Consider the following 7,989-nt stretch of genomic DNA (forward strand, 5'->3'; position numbering starts at 1 on the left):
TCAGGTTCATAAGTAACAATAGTGCACACAGAGTTTTTGTATCCTCATGGTTTTCCCAAAACCGCAATATCCAAGATTTCTATACTAAAGAAGGAACATCAAGAAAATATCAATTACACTATTCTTCATTTTCTTTTATCTTGTTATTAATTCATCTCTTTTACATTTGCAAATCAACATGCAGAATTAATAACATAAGCTTGCAAATAAGCATGCCAAGCTCTTCATGGGACCACAACTCGTGGCATCATGGAACAATGCAATAAAGACAATAATATCACATTTGATTTTTCTGCAATGCATATAACAACTAAAACAAAGAGCAACTCATGCTCGAGGCTCATACAACCTAGGATGATCCGTCTGATCATCGATGCATTCGTATGTAAAAATCATGAATAACATGCCAATATGCATTCTTTCCATATGCTTTTCAATGCACATTCAAGTATAAAAATTTAAAAATGTGCATGAAATAATACTACACATATGCACATGCATGAGTTCCCATCTACGCAATCTACAAGTGGGATAAAATAAACTGCAAAAATTAGGACATAAACATTCACAAGCTTAGAAACTTACACATAACCCAATCAATATTATGTCATCAACTTTATCTATTTTCTTTATGATCTTATTTGCTCATTTTGTATTCACTTGAGTTCATTTTTTTTAATTTGTCATCAATTACATTAAGTTTTGATTTCAACTTAGTTTTATTATTTGATGTACATAACTATAGTGCTTTAGAATTAATGTTTTACACACACACGTAAAGCTGTGTCCCATGTCCTATTTTTTTTTTAATTTTGTATCATACCAAGCATATCAACATTATGTTTCAAATATCAGCTTGAGCTTAGAAGTTATCCGTAAATTCTTTGATATATGACAGAGGTAAGAATAATACATGAAATAATTTTCTAAAACCTAGCAGAATGATCTAATTTATCAACACGAGAGTGTCTCAAACTCTTAGACTATTTTTTGCGGTATTGGAATGGTTTTTTTTTTCATGTGTGGTGGTTAAAGCTTACTCTTACAATTTATTCACTCTTATGCATTCTAGCTTGTCTCCTCCGACTTCTATACTGTTTCATCTTTTAAGTAATGTTTGATTTTGCACCCTGCATATGGGATTTAAAAATGTAGTAGCCACGTCCACCACTATCATTTTCAATCAACTCAAACTAGAAAAAATATTAACTCTGAGGCTTTGAAGTGCAAACCAATAACTAGATGATTCAAGGATTGCAAATGCATGATTCTACTCATAGAACAATTTCAAAATACAGTTATTAGAAGTTTGGTTACACAAATCCCTTCAAAGCACTCTAGAAGGACAAGGTAAGTGAGAAAGGGAACAAAAGACTGAACAACATGAACACTCAGATATGGATCCCCTGGTAAGGCAAGTAGCAGTAAACATAGTTACTGAATAACTGCAATATCATAAAAAAAAGGATGAAGAAAAGTAACTAATTAGAAAGGTTAGTTTCACAGGACCACAGAGAAATTTAAACTGTGGTTACAGTTGCATATTGTAAAATTTCCTCATTTAGTTATCAAAACTGCCACCAGAGTTTATTACTAATGCCAGTGCTTAATCTGCCAAGGAATATTTCTATGTGCAAGATAACACCAAATCATACAAGTCTTTCTGGATCTCAAGGTTCTTCTCTGTATACCCCATAAAAGTGAAAATGTGTGATATTGTTAACCATCAAACCCATGGTTTAGGACTCCAGTAACTTAATCCTCCCCACAATACAAAAAGAGAGAGAGAGAGTTGAAAGTGCATGATACAGTTAATCACCAAATCCATGGGAACAAAGGTTAAGACTGCTATAACCTAATCCTCAGTTAGTGATTCATGAAAAACAAGATTTAGATAAACTTTAGTATTGATTAAATAGTTTACCCAATATCCAAAGAAAAAGATCCAAGCAATATGAAAATTAATAATTGATAAGGTAAGATGATGGCGAGACCACATTGTACGGGTGCAAATCAGAACACTACCCCTCGACATCCTTATGTCATGGAATATTCATACACAATATTCAAAAACTAAAAATTACAACAGAAAATAACAGATAGCTCATGTACAAATAGAGAAAAAGAAGGGAATGTGGAAGTTCACAACACCCAACTCTGACTTGGCAACGAATGGGACACATCGAGCATGTTAATGTTTATCAGAAAATGAACAACCCTCGCACCAACTTTTGCCAATCTCATCACGCATTCATGGTGGGCACAAAAAGTTGAAATCCAAGCAGAAGAGGGGATCATTATGGGAAATTGAGGATCATACAAATGAAATTTAGTGAACAACAAATGTGGCACCCCGACATACAACAATACCACCGTTGATCAAGACACGACATGCACAAGCATTAATAAACCGAACCTTCCCGCAAATTCAGAGAAAAAGTTATAACTGAAAAACAACAGGAAGAACCCACTACACCTACACTATAGAAGATATTGTTTTCTCATAACTCAAGTATAGTAAACAAATATTCAGATTTTTTTCAGGGATTCCTTAAAACAATACCTAAATCAAATCTAGGTTCTTTTTTCCTATTCAAGCCAAAAGAAAAACCCGTACCTCAAAAATTCAATGCTTGGGGGCTGCGGCTGTTGCGAGAAGGAGAGTGCTTCCACCGGCCTCAACTGCTCTGATGCCGTGAAGGGGATTCCAAGAGGAAGAGAGAGAGAGAGAGAGAGAGAGAGAGAGAGAGAGAGAGAGAGAGAGAGAGAGAGAGAGAGAGAGAGAGAGGCCGAGAGATAGAGGGACAACGAGAGGTGAGGTCGACAGAGAGGGAGGAAGAGAGTACAATGAGGGGAACCAACTCGGGATCCCCCTTTTGAAAGGGGAAAGCCCAGAAAGGGAGGAGATGACCTACCTCCCGGCGGCTACGCTCCGACCCCCTCCCCATTGCGATTTCTTTCTTGCGGGGTTAGGGTTCACTCTGAACCCTAACCCTCTCATTTTATTGGGCATCCCGTATCGGGTTGCCTTTACTTACCTTCTTTTATTTATATTTTTTTTAAGCAAGGCGCAGTCCGGGTCCTGACTCGAGACCTGAAAACCAATATATAGTTGGGTCCGCGCCTCACCCATACGATGAGGATCCACAAGTTTGATCTGAATGGATCCAACAGTGGATCCTTGAGTTATATATATATTTTCTATGTTTATTATATTATATATATATATATTATTTATTTAAATATTTCTTTCTTTTCTAATAGGTTTACATGATATTATATGTATTTCTATCTATGGATCCTTTTATGGCTCCTGGATCCAAAACTTTGATCCCAGGCCCAAATCAAATAATTTATGCATTATAATAAAAAAATCAAACAAATAACAAAAATACGGTTATTACATCTCCACCCCCTCCCCGTCTCAAAATCCTACCCTCCATCCCTGCCTCCATCTTCGCATGGGTTTTGATTTTAACCTCCATCCCTGTTTCATGTCCTCCATCCCCGGTGCAAACGGGGCAAGGGGGCCCCCCGTTTTCCCTCGGTCCATTGCTATCTCTAAGAAAGGATCGGGGACGGGGCGGGGCGAGGCGAGGCAAGGCGGGGATCGAGGACAGAGATGGGGCGGGGCGGGGTGTAGCAGGGAAAAGCATAAGTCCATCCCAGCCTCCATCCCCGTTTCATGTCCTCCATCTCCGATCCAAACAGGGCAAGGCGGGCCCGGGCCCCGTTTTCCCCTGTCCACTGCCATCCCTACATCCGAACCGAATCCAAATGATTTACATACCTAGGCCTTAAGCCTATTCTGTTTGCTTCTGAAATAGGACTACATCTGCCCCAAGATTCTAGCAAATCCAAACTGTGTACACGTTAACTGGGACAAAAAGGATTTTAGCCAAGTAAAGCACCTTTGCCAATAATGGACCCATACTTGGATTCAATATGAAGACCCTAAGGGGGCTTCATGTTCAAGCCTGGTCAAGGAGTCCATGTCCTGCCCTGTCTGTAGACAGCCCTGGACATTGACACTTTTTTTTCAAAAGTGTCCAGAGTGTCCTGTCCTCCCCTGCTCCAAGGGGGAGAAAAAGCATCTGTTTTTTCAAAGGTGTCCTGCCCATCCACCAGTCCCATGTTTGCACGTGAGCCCCATGCATTGTGCAGATTGCGGACACCACCGTCCTCACAATCAAACGCCCCCCTAAAGTCATGCCATGTCATGATGCACCTGGGTCCTGAAAGTCTGAAAGAGTCAAATGGGGAAGCCCTAAATAGAATGTCTGCTGAAGACCACACAAATCCGTATTTGCTATAGTATATATTGGACAAGTACCCATAAGACCTGGCAGCTTATAAGTTAATATTGGACTCGAAGTGCGCTGCTTTTGGGCGATCAAGTTCTTTAACACTCATCTAGGAGAGGGTGGTGTATGTTCCCCGTGGAACACGGGGCCGCGTGTTCGGGGGTTCGAATGAGTGCCACGTTGGCACTCATTCGTCAGTTTGGGTGTGTACGAAGGAATATTGCGGATCCCAAGATATTCCTCCGTACATAACTTCCGACCCGCGAACACACGGCCCTGTGTTCGCGGGGGGAACATACAACCTGCTCGCCTCATCTAGTGATCCGAATCAACTTAGTTATATGTGAAATCATATCGAGTGATCAAGCTATGTTGACCATATTCTTCAAGTTCACAGGACTTGGCTTACTTAAGTGAGCCCGTTTCTCGACCAAGTCTCAAATACAATGCCCTGTAGCCTTAATTTCAAATATATAATCTAGCTGGACCATGTAGAGTTGCATTGTCTACGAAGATATCTAGTATTTGAACATCTAAACTCGCCTTATCAAAAGAGGTGGAAAGACAGAAAAAATAAAGAAAGAAAAGAAAACTGTTTTAAGCACGTCTGGATACCTCTATCTAACTCGATTCTTGATAAATTTAGAACTTAATTTATCATAATTAGAATTCTCTCTCTCTCTCTCTCTCTCTCTCTCTCTCTCTATATATATATATATATATATATATATATATATATATATGTGTGTGATTTTTATTGAAGATGTTGGATGCCTCTCTAACACGAAACTTATTAAATTTAGAACTCTATCATCATGAGAATTCTTACAGCTTTCCTTTCGTAAGAAAGTTGCCTTTTCCTATGCTGTTTTTAAAGAGAGAGAGAGAGAGAGAGAGAGAGAGAGAGAGAGAGAGAGAGAGAGAGAGTTGATTGTTGTATTATGGAGCCAAGATGTGTTAAGAGGAGCAGCAGTAGGAGGAGATCATCGCCACGAGTCAGGGTTCACCTTGACTTCTACCTGACTCACTCAGTAGGCTCAGGCTCAGGCTCGGCACCGATGGCTCAAACCGATGTTCAGCGGGTCCACAACTTGGGTCTCAAAATGTTTCAGACTAGAGGTGAAGCCATCTTCTTGATGTCTAATATCCTAACAAATATGAACGTGGATTCTGCTTTTGTGAATGCAATAAGCTCAAGCGTCTGTAAAGAGATCCATAAGTTGGTCCACCAATCATCGTCGATCGATGCGGCGGGGACCGAACATAGTCAGAATAGTCACTACCATTGACCAAGCCATGGCAGCATCACCCATGCAACTAGAAGAGTCGGTGCATACCCCTGATCAAGATATCACAAGGTTGATGGAAGCATCTTTCCATGAACAGGAGATGAGGCCGGCGCCTGAGTCGAGATCTACGGTCGAAGCTTTGAGGAAGGTAAAGATCGACGGAGGGCGTGGCGAAGGGGAGGTTTGTGTCATTTGCCTGAGCCAGTTTAGGGCAGGGGTGGGTGCAACCGTGATTCCTTGTTCTCATATGTACCATAACAAGTGCATACTCAAGTGGCTTAAGCAACATCTTTCATGTCCTCTGTGCCGGTTCGATTTGCCTATGGATGTGGAGGAGTGCTGAGTTAATAAGCTATGCCACATGGATCCTTCAACATACTCACGTGTCATGTCATCTTATACGATAGGAAAGTGAACAAAAAACAGCGTGTCTCGTGTCCTTTTTGACGTGTCCATGTGACATAGTGGATTGTATAAAAGTGGAAGTACTATTTTAGGCAGATATAGATTGTTTATTGGATACGGTATAGCAGTTTTAAGATGGGCTGGTACATGCAGAGGTGGGGGTATAACGTACATTATTTTTTGTTTTTTCGTTGTCTTGAATAAAATACATATTCATAATTCTTCATGGATTCATGTTTCCTTTGCTATGTCATATGTTATGTCGATCTGGTGATGATTTGAAGAGGATAAAGATGAAATAATTAGTAAACATGTACAATAAATTGTTTCTTACAGAATTGATTTTTTTTTCCTTCCATGATTAATTAAGTCCAATCTCTCTCTGTCTCTCTCAGTTGGTCATGATGTTGACTGGGGTCAGGGCCCAGTTGAGAAAACTCAATGTGGACCTTCACCAACTGGCTAATGGACCTAGTTCTTTAATTTGCCTTATGTTCGGACCATGTCTTATATCCACCAGGGTCCTACCAAAATCTGACCGAGTTGAGGATGCCATCTAGCTAGCAAGCCGAGTTAACTGAGTTATTGATGCCAGCATACCTAGTCACTAAGGCATATACACCACTGGGTCCAGTCTCTTTTGGAACATTCTGACAATGAATCCACACATGCCCTAGGGAGAAGGTGCTGACCCTTTCGTCTCAGGTTTGACTGTACGGGTGCCTTAACTAATGGGTGTTGGTAAAACCATTTGGGGTTTGCCTTGTACGGGGCAGGTGCATTAAGTGATCGGGTTCTTGGTGAGAGTTCATCATTATCAAACAAGAAAAAAGAAGACAATGAATCCACACCAAATTCTTAAATGGTACACACAACTTAATATGAAGACTTGGTTCACTAGACCTAGATGGGTGCACCAAGGCAGACCCAGAATCAACAGGGCAAGGCTCACGAATGGCTGACTCAGCATCACCATTGTGCTGTGCATGGTTGATCTAATCATTTGACTATGTCACATGAGTGGTTGATCCTATACTTAGATGCCCCAAGGGGTTTGATCCAGTAGAAGGGGCCTTGGCCAAAGGGGTAAGCCCTTCCTTTGATCAGCCTAAGCTAGGCGACTCTCTTGGGGCAAGGGGTGTGCCACAGGTTTACAGTCTGGAAAGAGAGAATAAGTACGTTAGGCTGAACCAGCACAACCAGGTCTTTGATCCCAAGGGTCCTTCATGAAAAAATAAACCACCTACACTTAGACTTGTAAATGGTTATGGTTACCCAAACCTCCATTCAAGCACTTTGCCTGAATTAAAATTGGTTGATAAGAATCCATTAGATGGCATCCAGGTTGAAGAAACAACAATACCACACAAGAAACTATTTACGTGGTTCGGTTCTGGAATAGAACCTACGTCCACGGTAGAACACGTTTATCCTCCTTCTATTGAACACACAGAAAACTTGATACATGGGAATATGCATTAGATAGCATATTTATATACAAAGAGGCATGATATCTTTCTATGTATATCCTTTCCCAAATCTCTTATCGTTATCCTCATTGACAGAGGTGAATGATTCGTTGGGATTAGGATGTATATCCTGTTTATGATGATCTTGAGCCGTAAGAGGCAACTGTGCTGGCGTAAAACCTTTAACAGAATCTGGATCTTCAATAGGCCCCCTCAAACATGGCCGCCGAAGGAGACCAAGTTTGTTGCGAAGACTGGCAAAGTGATCCTTAGAAAGGGGTTTTGTAAAAATATCAGCGAGCTGGAGCCTGGAAGGGACATAACATGTTTCCAAGTTGTTGTTGGCAACTTGTTCCCTCACATAATGATAGTCAATCTGAATGTGTTTGGTTTTGTTGTGGAAGACTGGATTGATGGTAAGATGTAATGCACTAATGTTGTCGCAGTACAAAATGGGTCGCTTGGGTGAACTAAAACCAAGATCACGAAGAACATAAGTCAACCAAGTGAGCTCTGCAGCAG

This window comes from Nuphar pumila, chromosome 17 (assembly GCF_984573655.1).
Source record: "Nuphar pumila chromosome 17, dmNupPumi1.hap1.1, whole genome shotgun sequence".
Taxonomy (NCBI): Eukaryota; Viridiplantae; Streptophyta; class Magnoliopsida; order Nymphaeales; family Nymphaeaceae; genus Nuphar; species Nuphar pumila.